Source organism: Scomber japonicus, chromosome 14 (assembly GCF_027409825.1).
Source record: "Scomber japonicus isolate fScoJap1 chromosome 14, fScoJap1.pri, whole genome shotgun sequence".
In the NCBI taxonomy this organism is placed as follows: domain Eukaryota; kingdom Metazoa; phylum Chordata; class Actinopteri; order Scombriformes; family Scombridae; genus Scomber; species Scomber japonicus.
The window spans coordinates 16361943-16387905 of record NC_070591.1 but is presented as its reverse complement, the minus strand read 5'-3'; the positions used below and the strand labels follow the sequence as shown (position 1 = coordinate 16387905).

Sequence of the window (25963 nt, the reverse complement as noted above, 5' to 3'; positions counted from 1 at the left end):
GCCAATTTACACTGTTGTTCTTAAACTTATGTAAGTGAAAAGTGAAAAACTGAAGCCCCCACTCAGGCCTCTCTCCCCCTGTGGTCTCCTCTGTCATGTGACAGGCTTCTACAGAAGGATTAACTTCACGGTGCACATGAGTTAGGGCAGTCTGGGAGACAGGTGTCACTTCACTCCACTAAGCAAAGTTAACTTCTGCTCATTCTGCTGTTGTCCTCATACCATCCATGTCTGATTTTACACATCCCCATTCTGACAGATACTGCCTCACTGAAGGGCTTTTTAAGGTTTGCCAGGCAGACAATAACATGATCTCGTAAGTTCTTGGGTTTAGCATACGAGGAGAAAACAATAGTGCACCAAACCAGAGATGATGTCTGTTTAAATGTGTGTAACTGACAATTACACAGATCACAATGTTGTAACAGCAAAAATACACTGCATTGATAATCGTTACACTATCTCTGCGCACTATACAATTAGGTTTATGATGACTGATGAAGGTGATGGTCACCAAGGACTCATACTAATAGCGCTATTAAAATAATAGCTGACAAAGGTCTTCAGCTTTAGCTCTTGTCTAATAATCACTGACAGTAGAATAGTACAGCTATAATCACTCTGACTAAACTCATTATGAAGGCACAGGGGCTCGGGGGCTGCAGTTGTTGAGAAGTTAGAGCAGTGTGTTGGGAAGTGGGGCGCTGAGGAGAAGCAGAGCCATGTGGAGGGGAGTGTTGCTACATGCCCAGAGAGGCAGTGTGGAGCTGAGATAGACGCTACCATTCTCTACACTGTCCGTACATGGCCTCTGTCCTTCACTTCCTGTTACTCATCTGTATTTCTGCTCTCTCACTCACACACACACACACACACACACACACACACACAAATATTTATTTTTCAGTTCATGCATTCTTTAAAAGTTAGGTCAACACCCAGATAATGTCCTCTTAAACAGGCGGAGTAATAACTGATTTATGCTCTATGGGATAACACACAGCTGTCTCCTCTCGATAGTTGTCGAGACAGAAGGCCCCATGTCAGTGTCTTCTCACGTTAATTGTAAGTGAGTTCCAACATCAGGCCTACAGTATGCTGCCCGACTTCACATGTCAACAAACAGAAGACTACCAGAGTTGACAGTCACCAAGCAGCTTCACACACTAACCCAGCCTCTACCAGAGGCCCTGCGATGTGATAGCGCCACACAAGACAAAAGGATGGGCTCCATATGGCCAGGAATCACAGCCTTCAAAAAGAAAAAGAATGAGACCGTGAAGAGAATCTGCATGACAGTGCCAAGAAGTAAGCAGCATGGAAATGGGATCCAGGCCAATACAACACTGATTTGGTGCTAAAGCTGTTTGTAATATAGAGTGCAGAGAAGATTTTTTTTTTGTTGTTGTTATAATTGTTGTTATACTTTCTAGGTCAAAGTTTTGTGGGTTCCCAGCACGATTAGGGGGTTTGAATTTATGTAGAAACAGTTTTAACCACTCATTCATCAAGAGCAGTCCTGTTTAGCGCATATTTAGACAATCTGGAAAACTCTTATTCCTGAGTAAGATAGAAAGCAGGACTTTTCACTTCCTAACACAAAGTGCACACAAATGTTGGCAGCATATTTCCTGTTGGAACTCTGTGTCTCCTTTGTCCCATCCAAGTTTGCTAAACCGCTGTCATTTCAATTGTTCTGCTATAGAAAAATTATAATCCACCTGTCAACAATGACAGGGTGTTGGAAAACTTGGATAATGGATAGCGTAGGTCCCTGAAATTCCAACCAGGCCACTTACTGCCAACTAAAACCATTACAGAATGACAATTCTTTCTCAGTTTATTTGAAAATTGCTCTGAATCACCGCCGCCCCTCTGACCATCTAACCACAATCAATTTCCACAGCCAGACCCAGATATGAATGAGAGTGAGGGAAAAATGAAATATTGACTTGTTTGGTAAGACGTTTTTATCTCCCTCCATTGTTGACAGCACCATAAAAACTCCATTCAGCACACTTAACTATTTCACCATGGTGCAGATAGTGGAGTGGGACTCTATAAAAAAAAGAGCCCTGCATTTAGGGTTGCACTGACATTGAATTAATAATTTGATTCATGAGGCCATCCTGAGCTATTTCCATAGGTAATCAACCTTAAAAGGGAAACAGTAGTGTCCACAATTAGAGATTAATGCTGTCTTGGGCCAACTTGTTCACTGGTGTCATCAAGGTAATTAAGGCAAGATAAATTTCCACAGTTTAACATAACAATGAAAGTCAAGTAAAAGACTTAGGGATGGTTCTGCTTGAAAGACACTAGATTTAATGGGACAAAACACATGAAAAGGAAACACTTTTTTTTTTTTTAAAGAATCAAAACACTTCCTGATATATTGCAGTTCAGATAGCAAAAAGAAAAAAAGAAATGTAATCTAATGTTGATTCCTCTACTGACCTCTAACACAGCTAACATGCTGTGAGTTCAGTGGTGTTGTAGAGGATTGGTTTTGTTCACACTCAGGGCCCATACACCAACAGCCCACTGACAAAAGCTGAGAGGGAACGCTTTGATCTCTGTGCCTCACTAAATCAACACCAGACAAGGTTCACGCAAAGGTCGGCGAAGTCATCTGATCGTCACATTCCAAAACCAAGTATTTCATGACAGCCATTCACTGGTACAGGTTAAATGTCAGCAAAAGTTCAGGCATAACGACAGAAGACGAGGGAAAAAATTTTACATGCCCCCCCCCAAAGCAAAAAAGTGAAATAGATCGTACAAAGTTAAAAAAAAAAAAAAAAAAAAAGTAGTTGCAGCAGTGTGGTTTGTGCAGTTAGTGGATTTAAAGCTAGAAGTGATGAAGCATTTATGACCTTACTTAATAATGTTTTTTTTTAAATAACAATAAGAGTTCTATTGTTGTGAATTAGCTGAACAAGAGAAAAATGACTTACTTTAAAAAATAGCTATGTACTGTATATACTATGGAAATAGAAAAGGGTGGCTAGGACACGTCTGAGTTTACATCTCTTCACACCATTTAAACATACTATGTACACATTTTCAAAGCTTTGATACTGTGCAGAGACAAGGATAGCAACAGTAATACAGTCCATGTTCAGATCACACAAACACAGCGGTTCCCTGTACCATACGGCCATTTACACAGGGTCACTAGTCTTCACAGGAGACCAAACCTATCATAACACAGCTGTGAGCACAGACCTCCTTTGTATTCTGAGAAAAGAAAGGGGGGGTAAAAAAGATGATCCAATTAAAGTTGTATATCATTCTGCTCTCCTCTGTCAGTGCATATTCCTCTGGCTCTATTAGAAGCCAGCTCCTCCCAGGCAGGCCAGTGTAGCTCTGTAATTACACCTCTTCTTCTGACAACCTGCATGATTGTTTTCCTAACACTGTATTACTTCATTAGTACTTTCCAGTGCGCGTTATTTTTAAACTGTCTGTCTGGCCCGACTCATCCCCCCGATCTGCACTCGTCTGTTTATCATAACAATCATTAATAACTGTCACTTGCCAACATCCATAGAACAAACTCATTGCCTCATTACCATGTTGCAGCGTTTATTCCGGCGCGGCGCCTGTGTATCGCTCACAACAGGGCCAAGCCAATTACTTTGCTGAAATGGAATCGCATTAATCAAAACTTAACAAGGTGGCAAATTTAAAGATATCACATTGCAAAAGACAGCATAACTAATATGTCACTGTCATGGTTGCTGTGGAGGTATGTGGCAGACAGGGACTAAATGTATCGCCTTCCAGGGGATGTATGAATTTTGACATTTCATATGATCTGAGAAGGATTACAGGCAGAATGGACTATATACAGAGAGTAGGCTGCTTCTGAGGACTTCCCCCTCCTCTCCACTGAGCTAAAACAAATAAAGAGGACAACAAAGGTGGAAAAGTGGTGGAGAGTGAAAGGATGAGAGTGAATCAAAGACACCGAAGAGTGGCACTACAAAAGTAGTTGAATAAACCTGGAAAAAAAGAAGAGGGAGGACAGAAGTAGAAATCACGGGGGCAGTAGAGGAACAGGAAGAGAGCACAAGAGGAGAAAAGTGGGAGGAACAGAGAAGAGGAGCAGAAGATGAGGGAGTGGCTTAAAGAATCAGAGAAATGAAAAAGAAAGACGGAAGGTACAGAAAAAGAAGCATAAAAAAATGTGAGAGGGATAAAGGGATGGACAGGGGAGCAGTCAAGTAGAAATGAGGAGAGGGAGAAGGAAAAGGGAGAGGGAGGAGGAAGCGCCGAGCGTGTCTCTGTGAGCGCCAGCAGGCGGCAGTTCATCATGTCTCCCTTCACAGAGACGTTTTCTTTTACACTTTAAATGATGATACTCATCAATCAGAGGCTGACAGCTGCATCAAGCCAGCTGCAAACATGCAAAGGCCAGCAGTGTGAAACCTGCTGACGCCACCCATCGCTGCATACAGGAGGAATCAGTCAGCTACTCGGCCTCCGCCCAGGATTTATCTGCTCTCACAACACACCAGCTTGGTTTTCTCTCCAGCAAACCTAGAGTAAATACAATCCATTTTAACAAAAGTAGCTTGCACAGGTTTGTGAAGTGACATGTGGGCTTACTTTCACTGAGCATGCAGCTTGCAACGCTTTTACCCCTTACTTACAATTAATACACAATCCTACTTCCATTTTTATTGTTTTTATTATTATTATTATTATTTGTGATTAGCATTACTTTTACATTAATATTAATTCATAATATTCATATATTATTATTACACATTATTATTACACATTAACATCAATACATGCAGTAAAAAGATGGTCTGTAGGTTTTTGCTGATGAGACAGAAGATATAATGTGCCACTGACTGACTGAACAAGGCTTGAATCTGGACTGGAGCTCACTGACTGGCCCTTTGCTTTATCAGGAAACCATAGTGGCAGGCTTTAATGCCGGTGTCACAACACATAGCTGCAGACAGGGCTCTAACCATTAACTACACCATGTCCGGATTCTCAGAAGTATCTTTGACAGAAATCCCCATTCAGATTAAGGAAGATAGAGACACATATAATAATAATAATAAGAGTAATGGAAACATGTGTTCAAACGTCACATTGAGAAGGTAAGAAGGTTTAATAATATACATGCAGAAATTAAAAAAAATGTATTGTGCAGTCCAACTGATTTCCACATGAATGATAAAGGAATAAAAACATGGTTAATGTATCAGCAATTCATCTGCATCATTCTCAAAGACAAAAGGCAGTTCTTAGTGCCAGAGGTTATCCACACACAGTTCATGCACACTACTGGTCTTAGATTACTCCCTCCAGCCATCCTTCACTTTCTCCTCCTCCTCCCTTTTTATTTAGCGTTCTTAGTGACTGCTCATTTCTAGAGCTCAGACAGAGGGGGGGCTGAGCTGAACAGAGCCAAACAGATGGATGCGAATTCAAAGTTTCCTGATCTTTAGCAGAAGTTATGGAGGGTTATCTTTGGCTGTATATCTGGGCCCTGGCAGCTCTCCCCTGGTGATGAAGGATTAAGCAGCACAGCTGTCTCTTCCCAGAATGATGCAGTGCAGTGCTCCCCGACACGACAGCATCACTTAATCTTAATGTCCGCTCCTCCAGCGCAGACGCACAGGACAAAGCCAATCAGCATCACATGCCACGGGGATGGACCCTGCTGCCTGGCCCGGGAGTCTCTCACCCTCACAGGCCGATTAATCAACTTCAGACAGCCCAGTTCAATCCCAACCACAGCTCCCCTTGCTCAGATCTCTCTCTCTCTCTCTCTCTCTCTCTCTCTCTCTCTCTCTCTCTCTCTCTCTCTCTCTCTCTCTCTCTCTCTCTCTCTCTCTCTCTCTCTCTCTCTCTCTCTCTCTCTCTCTCTCTCTCTCTCTCTCTCTCTCTCTCTCTCTCTCTCTCTCTCTCTCTCTCTCTCTCTCTCTCTCTCTCTCTCTCTCTCTCTCTCTCTCTCTCTCTCTCTCTCTCTCTCTCTCTCTCTTATACACACTTTAACTGTTGTGATGTATAGAGCAGGGGAGCCTACCATGCAGGAACACTTATCAGATTGCAGTCCACATTATGCATGTCTTTGTGTTACAGAGAGAAAAGGGTAGTGAGCAAAGAGGGAGGGAGTGGATAGTAGAGTAGGGGGGGGTGGGATATTGAGTGCTTACACCTTATTTCTGTCACAGGCCACCTATTTGTTGTGAGATCCATGAGCTCCAATACGGGCTTAAAGAATAATGACTAATGCTCATTTGGATAAATGACTCTTTGGGAGGTCCTAAGCAAGGATTTAAATCCGATATGATACCGGAGCCTTTACAAGGAGACAACATGTTCCCTTGCATTGTAGACTTAACTTCACATTCATATGATAGCTTAACAACCTGGACCCAGATCAGAAAACTGCATGAATGCATGTTGCACACAGACAGACCTGAGAAAATGGCTTACACTGCCCCAAAGAAAGAAAATCCTCAGAGAATCTGCTTTGACATATCAAATGCAATTCATCAACTTGCCCAACAATTACAGCACCACCATGAAGACAGACAGGAAAATAATATGCATGACAGAATGATATTTGGGAAATACACCCATGTGTCTGTTTATGGTGTCCTGGAGAGCTCTGGATATGTGCAGATATAGAATATTAGCTCCATAAGTTATTCTCAATTGCAGTCAGTCTCATTACCCACGGGCATTTCCCTGTTTCAGCGAGTGATGAAGAGCGTTTCTGCTTCAAGTAGAATACTGAGGTGTATACAACATTAACACACGGAGGACTCTCCGGCGTACTATCCAAAAGGCCGCCATGATTTAGGAGAGCTAATTTAGAGCAATAAGCACTGAATACCATGAAAGCATCACTGCGCTACTAGTATACCGCATGACCTTGAATAAGTAGTAAACCAACATAATGAGGTTCTTTATCTGAAGAATACTCTAATCTTTCTTCCACACCGAGCCCCTGTATCTAATATATGAGTGTTTATATAGTGCCTTAATAAAAAGACATAAAAAGGGAGATGTTTACATTATTGTATCCGTTTCACCACTGAACTGCAATTCATAACAGAAAACCACCCCTAGGTCTGACAATAAAGACCTGCGTTTGTTGTAATGGAGTTCATTGTTATAAACAAAAGGAATTCATCTTATTAGTAGAGTGATGTTACGAAAAAACTTCTGGTCAGACATCCAGCGCAAAAAAGGCTTGATTTATTTATCTGTCTTTTCCAATCTCTTCACAGCACAGCTTCTTAATCTAATACATTTTTCAGGAAATGCGATATTCACCAAGCAGCAGTGGTCATTTACACATAGTTAAGTTGTTTCAACCAATGTAATTGCCGTTGGCAACAAGGCGATGCACAGCTTCGGCATCTAAGAATGATTTTGCGGCATTATCGTCCAGTCTGGGGTGAGCACTTTGGCCAAAGTGAGCAGAGCCTTTTGGCAGATCCTAATCACAGCTTTTCAACAAAGACCTCACTGAATAAAACAGAGCAAAACCAGAACAAGACTCGGAAAAATATATCATTGTTTAACTATTGGGCATTCCACTGCTATCCAAAGTGGATATAGCCAATTTTTGTCCTTTATTACAGTTTGATGAACAGAGATACTTATTTGTGGATTGGGGAAAAAAGGCATAGACCTAGCAACAATATGATCTGTAATGTTGTGTATTTTCCATCACAAGGTTTGGATGATAGTCCAAAGAGGGACATGCAGATGAGAGAGAACAGGAAGACGGTTTGCAGTGAGTGTGCCAATTCTTATTGCCAATGCTGTGATAACTGTGGAGGACATGGACATTTTGGAGGAAGTATGCTTCATTAAAACACAGGGCTGATATTTGTCATGAAACTCTTCTGACACGTTTCCTCTCCCACAGCTTCTTGTTTCCTCTAACCTTTGTCTATCATGTATACACTTACGTTATTCTTCAAAAGCTATCTGGTGTTTAGTGAAATGTGTTATGTTTCAGTCTGATATCATGTCAAGTCAATATCATAAACAGATGAAGATAAATGGCAATAATTTCTGGGTAATTTGGCAGTAAGATAGAGGGAAGGCCAAGCTAAGAGCAGATAGACATGAAGTCTATAAAACTGGCAGCATAGTATCTCTAAAACCCATACACAGATACATACAACCACACAGACAGATTAATCAAGTTAGTATATGTGTGTGTGCCAGGAAAAATGATGAAACACGTCTCGGCTTTGTCCACAATAACAAACAAAAAGCACAAAAAGAAAACTGTTCAGTTGCACTTAAGCCCTCATGGAAACTATGAACCACACACTGCACCCATAATATAGTGCAGATCATATAAGCTGCTGCCTAAATATTACTGCTCCATTGCACTGTTATAGATTTCTAACTGTAATGTGAAACCATCAATGGTCTTCTAATGATATGATGATAGAGCCAAGACATTGTTCCATTAATTCATCATTCTATATTCTACTCCACAGCTTCCAGAGACCCTGCTAATACAGACATCATCTCCAGTCCCACGCACATAATAAAGGACTGTCAGATCCACAGTGTTATTAATTAGCACTTCTCTGAGGTGAAATTCAATCAATTGCAGGCCCTCTGATAGCTTTTTAGCAGGTTATGCAAATCAAATGTGACCAAGCCCTGTCGCTGCCACGGTGGTTGCCGAGGAGAGAACCTTGCTGCACTGCACAGTCACTTTTCAGACTCTCCTCCTCCTCCTCCTCCTCCTCCTCCTCCTCTTCCTCCACCTCCTCCTCCTCCATCTCCTCTTCCTGCTCCTGTCATGGTGCTAACACATTCATTACTTTAACATTTGAGCTCTCCTAGCTCTGATAGCATCAGAGAGGGTGAGAAAGAGAAAGGGATGGAAGGCGAAAGGGGGGTCTTAATGTTCATTTAATTAGAAATAGACATATGGCGTATGGAGCAGAGAGGGTGACAGGCCCTGCAATGACTCACCTGAGGGGAATGGAGAGGCAGCACTCAGACACCATGAGATCATAGGAGTATAAAAATGGATGGATGGAAGTATTTGATCTGAGTGGGTCGAATACAGCTACATGCTTTGAATCAGTAAACCCATAACAGGTTTACTCAAGTATATACACTACCAAAATCTTTTTAATACTTTTCATTATTTAAATATTTCTAAAATCCCGCAGAGAGACTTAAAGGGTGACCAATAGCATTGATTTAGGAGAAAAAGCCCAATTATAGAGATACAAGGTTTCTGCCCGACACTGACGAAAGCACCCACAAAATACAGTATTGCTGTATTCCAGAGAAGGCCTGTAGCTGCCCTTAAACTGTTTTGTTCTACTAAAAATGAACTGAAGCCTTCATTTAAACTAAGCAGTGTGCCAAGACAAAGAGATACAAAAACAATGTCAAGGTTCTTCTGTGATTATACAAACAGACTTAAAGTCTTTGTAAAGCAATAACAAATGTGTGTTCTCACCACAGAGAAATGTGTAATTAACCACCCACACAGATTTTAATGATTAACCAAATTGCCAAGTATATACAATTAGGTTTTAAAATTGTGGAAAAATAAGCAGTATTCTCTGCTCTAAAGTGCTGGGGCTGTGTCTGTGGAAAGAGCCCAACTGAACAGCCTCTGAAGTAACAACGCTAATACCAAACTACTTTGCTTGTAGGTGTGAAGCCAGCAACATGGATGATGTATTTTATAAAGTAACATGAGGAGCCACTGTCTCATTCAGCATGTATTTTGTAGGTATATGTCAGCAATCATTGTTATGTTAATTGTCTTTTTTTTTTTCAATGGAGTTGGGCGCACTGGAAACTAAGTTAGCTTCTAAGTTAGCTTCTGGGCTAGTAACCCCTCTACATCATTCAGGCCCGCCCAAAAAAATCCCAAACACAGAAATGGAAAAAAAACAATCAGCTTTCTAATTCCACAATTCAGTACCTTCATAGTTCAGTCTTTTTTCACATGTGTTCAAATATTATTATTTTCTAACATGTATAATGTGTCTGATTTTTCCTATACAGGGACTTCAAGCTGTGGCTACTGTACAGTGATTCATCACTGCAAATGAAAACATGCGAGTATGAGGACAGCTAATGGCCCCAAAATCTCTCCTAGGAATCCATGCATTTTTCATGTCGCCGTAAAAGGACCGTCTGTGGCAAAGCTAACGGTGTCAGACGCTAATTGATCTGCGCCTTTAATGCGAGTGAAACAAGGGAGAGTAGAAGCAATGCTGCAAAACTGTCATCTCAGCCTTTTTCCTCTAATGCAGCCATAAATCCTGCAGCCGTCGCCCCCTCAGTCAGATGTTTTCATTACTACCATATCAGTTTTATTGAAATTACTGACATCTGCATGTTTCAGTAATTGTAGGTCCTGCAAAGCTGTTGTAGCAATTTTAAGGGGGAGGCCCCCGCTCTGCATTCTGGATCAATTTTCTGCTCTCGAGGGACAAGAGAGGGAATGTGGTATTGGAAAAGGCACAGAGGCCCTGATAAATTGTGTGGTTACCCTGTGACGGAGACAAACAGTTTAATCCGGTGTAAATCGGTAGGCGCAGTGTGAGATTGTTTTATACAGAGATATAAATTGCATTGTCAAAATCAGTCATCTTCCAGGTATGGGGCTTAACAGGAGCCACTTTAGAATGGGAAAGACAAACGCTTATCTCACTCCGCAAACCCTGGGGGGAGGCACAGAGCCACCTGGAGCTAGCTCTCTCTTTGTGAGGACAAAACACCGTCAAATGAGAGGAAGCACAAATACCTGCTGAATAAGGTGTTTGGGATGTATCAAACCTGAAAACTATGACACAAATTTGTACATGTATCCGACTGCTCTGTAGGTTCTTATCATTTCACAGTAATGGGATCCTGGTGCAGAGCAAAACAAACAACACCACAACCTAATATAATAGACAGTATGAGACTGGGAGGTTACAGCGGCGAGGTAATGTATGTGTTCCTCCTGTTTGAATTATCTATGGCCTATCTATGCATAATGCATACTGGGATGAGTCCCATTATTATGGCGTAGCCGGGCAAATGAAATATCCCTAGAGTTTTCTTGGCGACACAGTCCACTAAATCAATGCAGCACTTTGATAAAGCTGTGTGTCTAGATAATAAGTCAGCAATAACTACTTGCAATCATTTCATTAGGTACAGTATGGATGATACAGTTAGGGAAATGAGAAAAAGAGGGTTGAGTCTCTCTAATGTGGAAAGTGCTGGCTCTGTGCCTGTACGTGTGTGAGTGGATATGTGGACTGTGACCGCAGCAGGTCCACACTACTTTGCGTGTGAGTATAGGCCTCTGTATGTGTATGATCCTGTATGATCCTGTATGTGTGCGAGAGAGAGAGAGTGTGTATGTGTGTGTGTGTGTGTGTGTGTGTGTGTGTGTCTGGTGTAGTGTGACTGGGAATAGACTGATGAGGCTTTAGTATATCTGTCAGGCTGAGTTTGGGGTGTGGAGGAGTAGGCGTGCAGGAGCCGGTGGCCATACATCTCTATTTACACTAGATGGTCACCACAGTGACCAGCTGTTTATTCTCATTAGCTCACATGTTTGGCCGTCCAAACAGACTTTCTATAGCCTTGCACAAAGCCAAGTCCATTGTGGTCCAGATCAAACCAGTCCAAAAAAGATGTAGTCACATGTGAAGTGTGATTTTTTTTTTTTTATTGTTCAGTCAATGTGTATTTTAACAGTCAGTATATTGGACAATCCACACTGCAAAGGCAGAAAAAAACCCCACAAAGGCACACAGAGCAGAACGAGAGAAAATATATTGCCAAAAATCAATATTGACGATCAATTCTACCTTACAGCCGCTCAATAATTCTTCCCATATTTCCCTGTCCTACTTGGTGAAGAATCACAGGTTTTGGATATAATATCCATATTTTTTACATTACAATACTTGCCTGTCGTATGCTGAAGAAAACGCAGCCGTGTGACAGTGAGGTAGAGGTATTAGTGGGTTCTCTTGGTGTGGGATATGAGAGAAAAGGCTGCTTTTTCATAGCGGTGCACAGACAAGGCTGCAGTGAGAAAAGCTAATGGCTATGATTAATGACAAAGGGCCAGAGGAGAGCCGGGACACAGACGCTACATATATCATCCTCTCCCATCAGTCTGTGCACCTCCCAAGACCCTCTCAGTAGAAGGGGGAGGGAGGGGGGGTTTAGAAGGAGGAGGGGAGGTGGAAGTGAGAGAGAGAGAGAGAGAGCGAGAGAGAGAGTGAGAGAGAGAGCGAGAGAGAGAGAGAGAGAGAGCGAGAGAGAGAGAGAGAGAGAGCGAGAGAGAGAGAGTTATCTACTCCCAGTCCTTTACACACAGGAATTGCTTCTCTCTTTCTTCTTGGGAGAAAGTGAAAAAACAAGTGACAAAGAGGTGATAAGGTGAACAAGAAAATGGCGTGTAAAATAACTGGGAGATATTTTGTGAGAGCGGAAGAGGGGGGGGCAGTCTGTGATCGTTCCTGATTTCAAGCAATTTGACTCTTCGCATGCCGAAGCCACATTTCCAAGGTCTTATCTGCCATATGGTCTGCCCTGTTTAGATGATTTATTAGGTGAGGAAAAGCGCACTGATAAATTTTACTGTGTTTCCCTGCATAGGCAACCCGTGGTGTCAATAACAAAACTCAGGCGTCTTTAATGAAAACTTTTAGTACCGAAAGGGTAACCATCTATTTATGAGTCACTATAATATTACACAGGCAAAAAGAAATTATCTGCGCTTCTCACGCACTCTACGAAAAAAGGCCTGAATTGGAGCAGGGGGGAGAGCACAGATCATATCCATATGTCAGCAGCTCCCAAGCACCCTGCATTTAACATGGCGCGGGTGTATTTCTCCTTAATTGAAGCATTCAGCTGTTTACAGCTCACACAAAACAGCAAGGGTTTATTTATGGCCAATTATAGAGTAGTGTTTTGAGTGAAGGAGGCCCATTATGGATTCCAGCCCTTTTGATTCTAATTAGTCACTGTGTTCAGGTTTTTGGTTTACATGCCTGATTTACTGGGGGGTAGGCGGAGGGGGTGAGAATTAATTTCCTATTAAACAACATATGCCCATTACTAAATCAGACAAAAGCTCGCTGAGAAACAAGACATGAAAACAATAAGTGGAGAACAAACGGCTCTAGTGCCACAGTGTTTACTTTGCTGCTTTTTATGTACTCTCACAGAAATGATAAAATAAAAAGACAAGGACAACAAAAATCTGGCTGTTCTGTTCTGATGTTAGTGAAGTATTTGTTTAGTTGGATTTACAGTTTCATGAAACTATTTTATTTGTCAGTATTTTGGATCCAAGAGTCTTGTGGAAGTTCTAGTGACGCTGCTGGTTGATTATAATAAGACAAAACAACCACAAATCCAGATATATTGTCGACTAAATAAGAAAGAATCCACAATAACAACCTGGATCATCAGTATCTAATAAAAATGATTATTTGATGACAAGTTTGTTATTGCAAAAATAAGGACTTGTGGTTTTCTTTTCACTACCCTTGCCATATAAACCAATGACATCTGAAGGCTATTCATTACATGAAAACGGTTTGCCAAACATGTGCCAACGGCTTTCCAACAATGAACTGTTAATTTGCAACTAAATAGGAGTCCAGAACACTGTTGAGATTTCATTTGCAAACCAAAGCTGACCCTTTGAAGTACAAATATCCTACATTTAACAAGATAGAGTCACAAAGGTCAAGAGGGACAAAGGACTGATTCACAGAATCAATGTCAATATGTTACTAGGTTTATTAGATAGCCACTGGTTTTTATAGTAAAACAATAACCCACAGAGGCAATGTATAATGGCAAAGCAAGAACATAAAACTATATCTAAAATCTAATTCTTTTGTCTAATTACTAAGAAAAGAACATAATAAAAATAGTTCATGCATAAGATTTAATGTAGTTCCCTTGTTTTATGATCAATGGATAACCAGCGCTGTTTTACTTTGTTCCTCTCTTAAAGCTTTTTGACTTATTTATGGTGACTGTGTAGCAATTAATATTGCACAAGCTGCATTGTCATTTTTCAAGCCATTTCCCAGGAAATGTTCTACACCCCGTAATGGCCCCTCTAACGCTGTAGCTGTCATGTCCTGGACAGCTGCATTTTTACAAGACAAACTCAGACACGTCACACTCATCTCTCTGTGGACTAACTTGCTGCTCATTGCCACACAATAAACACACACACATACACAGAGCTGTGCAGAGGCCAAGGCCAGCAGCTGTTAATAGCTGCATGGAAAACTTTGATTAATATTTCACCCCTTGTTGCAGGGCTGTTGAGTGAGTGTCACCTTCCAAATAGTGTCCCATGAAACCTTTCTTTCAGAGACCCCACTTTGCAAGGTGGCGATGATAAATCTGTTAGGAGGATTCCCCAAAACCTCATCAGGCTAATTACAGTGCAGCCATGCAGCTCTGATGCTCATAGGTCTATGCACACATATGTTTAGATGGATGCTTGGACTCCAGCCAGGTTAACAGTGCCTGAGCATAGCATGCTATGTTAAGATATTGAGCCCTCAGCTTTTACATTAGCCGACTCAGATCACTCTCCTCATGTTCATTCTCAGCCTCAGTGTGCTTGGAAACCTCTGATGTTGGTCGAGCCTTTGAATCTGATTCAGTGGGCCGTACTCGGCCCATCTCAGGGGAGGGGGTTTGGCTGCCATACATAACAAACACCGGCATGACGGGTGTGAAAGCAAACTTGGCTGACACACCTGGATGTAAACAGTTGTGTTCCTCCGAGTGTTTCTTCACTGTTGTTGTCATTACATCGGAGGGCAAGGTGACAAAAACCTTTAGTATCAACATCATGTACTGTTTCACAACTGCAAAATGCTGACAACACATGTGACAACATCATTAAGTCCAAACACAGCCTGTGCATACAATGCTTTCAGTGTTTAGTGTGACAGAAAAAAATATATATTTACACTAAAAGGAGATGCGTGACACATGTTCATTGTTTTTCACATGGAATAGGTAATGAAAAAGAAAAAAACATTTATGTAGTTTTGTATTTATTAATACAGGGAAATATATATTAAAACTCAAACCTGGGTTAAACCTGTACTATTTTCATATGCATTATTATATTTTCATACAAAATACAAGATAATGTAGCACCTCTAATCACAGTGATTTAAGACAGCGTGCTAATAAGGTGTGATCAATAACAACCTGTTCGCCCCCGTTTGTTACCACAGACTGAATGTGACAACAGCACCAATAATACCACAAAGACATGTGTATGAGAGAAATATGAGCATATTTGTGTCATCCCACACCTAGGCATGTACGCTGCCGCACGGCACAGCTTCTCTGTCAGCTGTTGTCTTTTGTTTCCACACACCTCACACTGGTTCCAGCACCTGTCTTTCCCATTCCTCTGTGAAGGCTGTGTAGAAGGATAGAGGATGGAGAAGGTGTGTGTCACCTGGGGTCCTCTGACTGAGAGAAGCTGTCATGCCCATCACTGCCCCAGCAGGCCCGCCAATCACACACATAGGCAGGCCCATGCAGAGACAAGGCCAGAGAAAACAAGCAAACAAGACAACAATCGACAGCAATCTTTAAACACGCTCGTCATTCTCCTCTGAGAGATTTCCATTTCAGCTACTTAAGCGGCACATAAAAACACGACAGCCATCGCCAACAATCTCTAAACACAACTCTGGTGTTCTCCCTCCTCAGAGAGATTACAGATTTCCAGCCATTTAGTAGACAATGAGAAGCGTCTGCAGATTGAGGGGATTGGCACAGCACGCGTTGGCGTGTCGCAGCCTGACTGGGTTGAGCGCGGTGTGGCATGTCATTTTTGGGCGCGCTGTTGCTCAACATCAAGAGAAATCGATGGTGTCTCCACAGGGGCAGGGAGGCCTGTGGAATAGAGTAGCTTCTCAGGTCTGTTTGAAGTCATTTTCTTTTCTGGGCGGTTGCCCCCTCGCTCAGCCCCCTTAGGCATCTCCCTCACAGCAGGCCCTGACAGCTTGACACATTGACAGCTGCCGCTGAATGACAACTGATTTGTACAAATTTCAAGCCTTATAAATCTACCTGTCACAACAAGAGCATAAAAGAGCTCGGACCCAGCAGGTAATTCGGAAGTGGTGGGGGAGGAAGAAAAAAGGCCTGCTTCCTCCTCCTCCTCTTCCTCTCTCCTGACAGCCCAGTCTGAGATGGAGATAGGAAAATATAGGAAATAGAAAGTTAAAAAAATGATAAAAAAATGAAGACAATATGGCTCCTTTTTTCCTTTCCTGCCAGTACGCCATCATCTTCTCCTCATGTCCACTTCGAATAAGAAGTGGTGAAACCATTTTCTTGCCAACAGGCAATCAATCGTCTCATTTAGAGATTATAAAGAGTGGATTGAAAATGGAAAAGTGCAATTTTGTTTTATACCGATATTAAAGCAGCACCACCTGCTAGTCACAGGATTATCACATCCGTCTGCTTCTCAAGACTCTCACTGGGTAAATGAGCGGGCTCTTTTTACGGTATTTAAACAATATCCAATGCTGCACTGCTGTAGTGCCCAACCCCAACCCCAGCCCCAGCCCCCCCCTCCCCTCCCTCTCCCCACCACCTTTTATCTGTGGATGATGGCAGACCTGGCGGGCAAGGCCTATAGCTGTAATAAATCCTCTTCAGGAGTATATCTTATGGCTAGATATTAGATATAAACTATGAGAGACGGGGGAAGAAGAAAATCAATAGAAGTGACAAACAGAGAAAAGGGTTTATAATTCTAAATGAGTTGTCTTTCTCATTTTTAAAGGGACGATGTCTCGTCTGTCTAGGCCAGTAACAGCAATTCACCACCAATGTTTCAAAAATGTAACATAACTATGATGACTATGCTTCTGTCAATGTAGCTGTTAAACTGTTAACTCATTCTTTAAATGTCAAAATATAATGGCAACATGCTGTGTAACATACCCCTCACATATGGATATTATAGCTGCTAAGGACCCCCATGCTCCAGTGCTTTGTGTAAACACTTAAATGATCTGCAGACAAACAGTCTCTTCTCATCCTACCTGCGCTTGAAACAATTAGAAACAGATCAGGTGATAACAGCAAAGAGGTCATCCAGTCTCTCCATTACAACTCATCCATGCTGTGTTCGGCATGCTCCCACTGTTGGAGGAACAGGAATCACATAACTGACACTTCTTGTGCTTGTTTACCACTAGTTGTGAAGTGTGTCAGATTGCGATGGCCAAAGTCTAGGACCAGACTGAATCTGCAGGGCAGGCTGTTTTATGTGGATTTTCACTATTTGCATGTGATCTGACAGTTGGTAACATGTTTTGCAAACAGGCCTGAGTCATTACACTAAGACTGACTGCCACAATTATCAGAAAGTCAGTGTGCAACAGCACTGAGTAGATGCACATTTTCGTTGGCAGTGTGGATCAGGAACGGCTCTCAAAGCAGTTTAATGAACTCAGATCTCTGGGGAAGAGAACAACTCTCTGCTTTCCTAAACTCACTGACTTACTCTTTCAAAATTGTAAAACTGCCCGTTAAACCTTTCCTATTTGCAAGTAGGCAAAACACTCTAATCCTCCATTTGTGGTTATTCATCCCTGTCCTAAATGTGCCCTTCCGCACTCTAACCCTCAAAGACCCTTCCCTTCATGCAGCCACCGACCCCGCTGTTTGATTAAGACTTAGCCCACTGCTTTATCCCTGGACAGGACCCCGGCTGGGCCAAAAAGCACGAGTTAAGCAAAGGGATTATCAGTGCCACTCCCATCGAGGCAGTCAAACTGTCACACAGATCAAAGCGGTTCCCAGCTGACACTCAGTCATTTAAGGCAGGTGTCCTGTCATATTCAAATGCTGGGACAAGTTCACCGACTCAGCAATTGAAAAAGGTAACAAAAGGTTGTTTGCCTGCCATAACTGGGAGCCACTGCGATATACAGAGTGATCACAGGATTTGTTCTACTAAGTCCTGGTGAATGAAATGCAATGTGCAAAGCTGATGTGATTGTCACTCATTACACTTGTGTACATGTGTCAGCAGGGCAATTCATTTATTTATGTGCCTTCATAAGTAGTTTTTTTTATATAAGTCTCACCATCTCACATCTCACATCTCACCACAGTCTATAATAAATTATTCTTAATCATCAAATAAAACCTGCATGAAATGTTGACAACATAATGCTGAACATTTATTGGGAAATTCAATTTTACTGTGGATTAGCTGCTGATGAAACGTATCACCTTTAAATCGGCACCAAATGCATAACATCCCCTTCAACAGGCAAAGGAAAAATGGAAAATAATGCTATAATGTTTTTGTCAGCTGTTATCTACCCAAAACAAAACAGCAATAGAGCAATAGTCAGATGTTTTTACTGTGAGATCACACTTGATGACAAGAGTCCTGTTATGTCTTGATAATTTGGGAACATTGGCATGACAAGCATCATGCCGTAAATAAGTGAACACAGACTCTGGTGTGACACAGCTCCAGCAGGAAGACAGCCTAAACTCGACATGTCCCTGAAGACCTCCCAAATAACGCTGGCGCAAAATCACTTCCCTCAGCACCCCAAAACATCAGAGCACAAAGAGCCTCCCCCTTTTATTGTCTCTGATGTTATGGAAGCATGAGGGAAAAGGCCACATTTTAAAAATGCTGCAACAACAAAAAGAAACTTATAGAAAATAATAAACTGTTATTTATAAAAAAAAAATATATATATATATAACCAGTGAAATAGACAGAGGGAAGCCTGCCCAATAGTCACACAATCATTAAAGGCACTGAATGGTTCTTATTATGGCATCTGAAGCCCAGCTGGCCTTGAATCTAGCAGGTCGACTGTAGTTCAGCTGAGGGTCTTGTGATCTGGAGTATGGGGTAGGGGTGGGGGTGAGGGTGCTGGAGGGACTTGGCTCAAGCAGGAGGAGTTGGGACCGAGGGGCTTGGTAGGGCAAAGGGATGACGGATGGGCCTGAGGGTGAATGCCAAAACCATAAATCCAACCTAAGCCTGACCCTTGAGTTCCTATAAAGTTTATTTACATTTTCACATTGTGTCCACCTCTAAATTGTCTATGTTTAGACATTTCAAAACGGTGTGACATGCCCATCTATCTTGCCACCGAGCTCTCACGGAGGACAGGGAACTGGGACTAGTTTATCCCACCCTGACCTGACTGACTGTCTGTTCATATCCTCCTCCGTTTGAGGATGACTCAAAAGATCTTTTATTAATTGCCGGTTTGTGAAGGGAGTTTCTATTTATAAGATCCGGCAGCCGCCTTTGCAGCTCGCCTGCTGAGCTGTGAGTGCGCTTTGAGGCATTTAGGGACTTTTAACTTTCCTCATATTGTGTTTGATATCTTTCCCACATGTTATTCCCAAACTCATTTACTAATGTTTATTTGCATTGATTTAAGCCTTTATTTAAAGATTAAATTAGATTAACTGGCAGACATTGGCAGTAAAGTACTAACCACAGTATCACATTTCCTACTGCATGGTGTCTGGGGGATCGTGTCTATTTACACTTCCATTCCTTTAATGATTTTCATTCAGAAATCAGTTTCGTGTTTACTCTCATCAGTCCTGCCTGAAATGATTTCTGGCAACTCCGAACACAAAACTACTCAACTGTAATTAGCAGTAGCAAGAATTCACTGTTTTACTGCCAAAACATTGAACAAAACAAACACACGAGAAAAAAAAAAAAAAACGTTACCACGCCAAAAGAGCTCACATGCTTTTAACTCTTGTCTTCTGTTTGTGAAAAGCATGATAAATAAATAACTAAAGGCAACATCCTGCCGTTTCACTTTCCTGAAGCCCCCATACACTGCTCTTTTTGATGTGGGCGCCTGTTGAGAAACCTTGTTTGGACAGCCATGGGGTGGAGCTGCCAGGCTTATAAGTCTGCCACAGAACACAGGCGCACACAGGGCAGCCTGCAGGGGTCCTCTCATCAGCAGAGGGAGGGGATTCTACCACCTTAGCGGGTGAGAAAGGCACAGTATTATTACACCCCATCAAGGAAACTCCAGCTGACAATAAATCCCTGAGTGCTTTGCAGTGCAGACAGTGAGCATGGAAGAGTGCCACTGAGAGCGAGGAGGGAGAGGAGACAAGGAGATGAGGGGAGGGAAGGGGAAAGAGGACTATCCCTCAAAAGGCCATAAAGCCTTCAGGCTGTCATTCAAGGCAAGTACCATGGCAATGGAAAGTGTTTGGAAAATCCCTTCTTTTCTTTTTTTTCTTATCTTAAAGATTTTTGGAGCAGAGTTGATTGGTCACAGTTAGCACATTCCTTTTAAGGCTAATAAATGTCTGATTTCACAAGGCAATTAGAAATAAAAGACCTGGATTACATTTATATGTTTTTCAAAAGCATCTCTGAATGTTTTCTGTCTCGCAAATGTATCTTAACATGTGCACAATACAAATTTTATTACCAATCATTTCATTTCACTTTAAAAAAAAACACAGTGGAAAACAATGTTCGGGGCAGTTGGCTGCAGGCAAAACCATTACTTGAAGAGTGTCCTGTCAGAAAAATCTGCCAAGAGCTAAAAGAAAAATACACATCTAAAATAATCACTGATGATTCTGGGCTAGTTCTGTGGTGGAGACAGCACTGTATGGCCTTGTGTGAGAAAACAGGGAACATGCCTAAGTTATTACTGCAGGAAGGCAATCTGTCAAAGCCAGGCTGTTCTGGCATAGCCAATACCACTGGTGAGATCAGAGAGTCAGATTCTGCTTGCAATTACTGCTAAAGGACCTTGGATGCAGGCAGCCTGCTATCAATTATTTCGCTGGCCCTAGACACTTGGAGCTGTCAAAGCCCTACTGTCTTCTGTTTTGTAACAGCGGCTCAGAGGAAGCCTAGCCTCTCTCCAACAGCAAAGGAAGATAGTTTGTGTCATTAAGTGGCACTATTATGGATTCACACACACTTCAGAGTATGTTTTTCCTCCTACTATTCTTGCTCTTTCCAATCTGTTACTGTACTATACTGCGCTGTCTCTTTCTCTGTCTGATTCTCTCTCTCTCACTCACCCCATGATGAGTGGATTAATACTAAAAAGAGAAGACAGACTACGAAGAGAAGCGTTCTGGCTGACAGCTCTGACCTGGGTATTTATGGTGAGGCTCTGCTATTCTCCGTTAGTACTCCATGTGCACTGCACACAGCACCTCAAAGGGCACAGAGACCCTCTCTGCCCAGCTGTACACTTTCATGCTAACAACTACCCTGACCAAAGCACCCAACACAAAAAATATGAATAAATAAAATGTGTTTATTTCATGTTACTTTACAAAATTAAATGTTTATTTCCCATAATGATATATAATGCGATTTCCAATTACATTTAATTTATAATGATGAGGCAATTTAGCGATAGCCTAATGTGGAGTAAATGAAATGTACATATGCACCGTTGAGCCACTTATCCAACTGCATGTTGCCGTGCACCCCCCTTCTTTGTGGAATAAAGGATAGACAGGGATAGATTAATCATTTTTCCGCAGGATGACATTACTTTGGCCCACTCAGCCCAGAGCTGTCCCTCAGGGCAAGCCCCTGGATCATCCAGGACCGGAGTTTTGGCACAAAACGACAGATCCCCCCCCACAGCTCCTGCCAAGTTCCAGGACCTTATCACTGAAAATTACATTCTTATGGTAAGCAAATGTGCTCTAAAGCAATACTGCAGTCTCCAGTTGCATGAAACTGTCAGGGAAGAGAGGAAAGGTCATTTGCTGTGTGGGTTTCAGCAAGTAAAATATGGCACATACAGTGTGTGCGTGTATGTGTGTGTGTGTGTGTGTGTGTGTGTGTGTGTGTGTGTGTGTGTGTGTGTGTGTGTGTGTGTGTGTGTGTGTGTGTGTGTGTGTGTGTGTGTGTGTATAAGTGTACACACATGCACCTAGCTGGGAGAACTGGGGTTCGAGGGATGATAGCAAGGTTATTGTCATCTGAGCTCCTCAAGGTCAGCTGCCAACATCAGCCCAGGTATTATCTCCTCACACAGACAGCTAATGTACTGCAGCTTTGTCCTTGAAACGAAAAGGCGGTCAAGAGATGGTCAAGTCATTTTTTATTTGCTTTGCTTAGATTAAACTGGACTGATGACTTTTACATGTGTGGTATAAAATATAGATACACCCCTATGTTAAAACTAGGGAGATCTTTATTGAATGAAACAATAATTGTTATGTTGTGATGTATTGGTTAAATGTTAATATTTTACAAGTCTGTGAAATAGAGACAATACCAATGCAAAACTGTCTAACACTGCAAGATCCTAAACAGGTTTTAACGGCTGATCGGCTCCATTGTTTCCTTCATCTTTGTCAATGACAGACAATGGAAATGTAAAGCACAGCAAAGTGATATGCCCCACTTCACTTACAACCCTCCTCTGCCTTAACCTACTCTGGAGATCAAAATGAGCTGAATCAAGTCTTTCTGCCATACACCCAGACAAATCTTTAGTCATTTTCATCATCCTCCAAAAATCACAACAATACCCAACAATCGTTGTTGACAAAACTATGAGAGTGGTGTGCCAGTCAAACTCAGGTAGCTATTTACATCATCCAGGGGAATTTAGACAAACACGAAACAGGTGAGAGGATTCAATTCCACCTCGTTGATTGATACTAGAGAATTTGTTTTCATGGGGAAATTAAACTTTTGCTTTTAAGCCAGAGAGTTCCATTATCTCTCTATTCTTCAGGAGGCTTAGTCATGCATGAAAAAAGGTGATCAGAACTTTCCAAATACACTCAGAGAGATTGGGAGGAACTCACTCTGTCACAACCTTTTGTGAAGGGTTTACAGCTTAAACCCATTGCCCTATACACCGGTGACCCCTTTTCCCCTCCGACTCAAAAGTTTCAACTCACATCAAACTTGGGATTATCTTTTGATTTCCTTTTAGGTGAAAGGACCTCTTAAGTCCACAGCTGTAAGGTCTGACAGACAAAGGGGGAGGATGAGAGCCTGTTAAGTCACCATATTTATCATGACTGGGTTACCTCTTCTGTCAAAACCTTTTTTCTTCCACATGCTAATTGGCAATATCTTCCACACTCTTCCAAACCCCCTCAATCAGCCCCCACACCCCCCAGCCCATCCTACCCAATCCACCAGGCAATACGCCCCTTTTTTAACCCGCTTTCCCTTTTTTCATCCCTCTCCCCCTCCTTTTTCTGCTTACCCCCATACAGAACCTCTCTCCCTGGCTCGAGGCTGTCCCTCTCTAGGGGGAAGTGAGGTCTGTCAAATCAAGTCGAAAGCCTATTAGCATGCTAATCCACAATAAAAGCTCAGGATCTCCTGGGCTATATTTGTCACTTCCCCTAGGTCCAATCAGACATGTAAGGAGGTGTTGATAACTTATAACCAAATTTAACTGATTTGCTGTAATGCCAGTGTTTGTATATACGCTTGTGGTGATCAGAAACACAACCAATCCAACCAAGAGATGGACTTCAAAGTGAAGTATCCCCAAATGCTCAGAAAATGAATTAGTAATGAACATACAGTGACACTCATGGCAGGCCCACAGAAGGATAGAGGGGTCAAATGAAACCAAGAGGAGACATCATAATTCTCATGCTGAGCCAAAGCCCAGGGGGCTTCTTTATTGACAGCACAAGTCTTGTATCTACGCTTAAGACCATAACTACATCCACATATGTGGTTCTATATGTCCTGAAAAAAGGCTTTTCAGGATCTGTGGAAAAAAGGGGCATGACACAAAACTTTAAATAGACAGTTTCTATTGAAGCTACACAGTGTGCAAAACATGCAATTATGTGTATGCGATGAATTATTCAGCTTACTTATAGTAACACTGACAATGCAATACTTATAATTAACCTATTGATTTCAATTGACTTATTATTACAATTATTAATTCAAGTAAAAAAATAAATGTTAGCTATAACATACATGATCTGTCTCTCAAAGCAAGCTCATCCTCCTCTCCAATGATAAACATGTCACACATCCCAATTCATCATCTATTTTCTGAAACACTGACACAGATATGACGAGAAATATAATGCAATATGTCTGGCAGTGGCATTAACTTTAAAAAAAAACTTCTACTGTTTCTCAGAGAGTGCCAGGCATGGTGTGCACATAGGGAGATCAGAGAACATGGCTGCTGTGGTTCGCCTGCTACCATCAATCAGACCCCAAATGGCTTCCCTGACACGATCACTACTCATTTTCCAGCCTGCCTTATGTGGCCACCATCTTGAAAAGAGCAGAAGGAGAAAAAAATGGTGAGGAGGAAAGGGTGTTCTTAGAAGTCAGAGGCAGGGTAGTTTGGCTGAAATCGCTGCCAAATATTCTCTGAACAATAGGTTTCCAAACACATCATCTGGAGAGGTGGTCTGTAGATGTAGTCCAGGTGCACACCAGCAGTGAGTGAGTGAGTGAGTTCTCTTGTCAGTATTATATGTTTGAAATTTTTGACACACACTCAACCCTACCTTACCCCTCCCTTGGTAAAGCCGTCCTCCCTCTTCACACTCCTCTCCATATCTTCACTCGTCTCTGCTTTCTCCCACCCTGCGCCCCTCCCCTCCCTTCCGTGTGCAGAGGCCAGAGTCAAATTTACAACAACTGTCAAAGTCAGGGATGACAGATAAATTAATCTTCTCTTCATGAGTTTACATCCCAGGCATCTGGGCTGCTGATCTGGCCCCTAACAAGCGCAGGGTCTCAGCGAGCTGTCTTTTAAAGCTGATGTTTTCATGGCCAGAGATGAATTACCCTGTCACGAGAATCTATTTATACAGCAGTTAGAGGGTGGGGCTCTGGATGCAGGACAGCGTGATTTCATGGGTTAAGGTCCCCTTGAAGCATCTGTTAAATCTGGTTCTATCAGACACACGTCAGCACCAGGTCCATTTTTGGAGTAGTTTTTATTACGTATTTTCTTCACATATGCAGACGTATTGTTTCTATCAGACCGGTCTGCTATCCGCAGTCTCTGGCTGGCTGGTCCTCTGAACATTCCTCACTTCTTAGATCCAAAAGTAAACTTTTCTTTGATAGTGGCTCCATTAGTGAAATTACATTACTGCAGAGTGTAAAAGCATATAGAGCAAATGTAAATTCACATTCATCATCCTAAAGTCAGAAAGGAGATGGAGCACAGGGGATGGAATTGCCCCTGTGGATCACCGACCCATTATCCAACTCAAACAAATCCAGTGGCTGTAAATGCTCTGACTCCCACAGGCAGTAAATGAGCCTCAACTGACAGACAGGTATATTTTGACGAGGCATGAGAGCTTTTTCACTCACTAGTTACATTCAGAGTACATTTTTAGGGTTTTCATAAAAACATTAGTATGAGGAATGTAGAGTTGTACAAGAGAAGAGAGTTACTAAATATTTCAGTGTCTTTATCTAAATGAGCCTATAGTATACTGTTTGTTTCTTTTTTAAAGCTAAAATGCTCAGTTAACAGACTACTCATAATGTTTACCAACATACCAAAATTACATTAATTGCATTTTAGTGAAGTGAAACACAGGCCATGTGTACATACATTAAACAGCATATTTGATCTTTAATTGAAGTAGAAACATTTCATATGCTGTATCACAGACATGGATGTTCTTTTTAATATAAATATAGTCAATAATGCAGTGTTTTTGTTTTTATTTTTTGTATTATCTTGGTTTTCCTTTGTTTTTTTGATTATTTGTTCACTGTTTTGCACAATCCAGTATCTTAACTACTCTGGTTTTAGTAGACATTATATTGCATGGCCACAGTCCCACTATTAAAAAGTAAAAAGCGCTGGGTCCTCAAGGAGTGTGTGAGAGGGTAAAAGCAGTGGGAAGTGATGATGTACTTGGC

The 25963-nt window shown here is 41.8% G+C and overlaps 1 protein-coding gene across 1 annotated transcript in view; it reads right to left on the bottom strand.

Moving 5' to 3' along the window:
* The window catches only part of lrmda (leucine rich melanocyte differentiation associated), a 203726-nt gene that overhangs the window by 156208 nt on the left and 21555 nt on the right, over positions 1-25963 (bottom strand). The gene's annotated exons all lie outside the window — the stretch shown is intronic.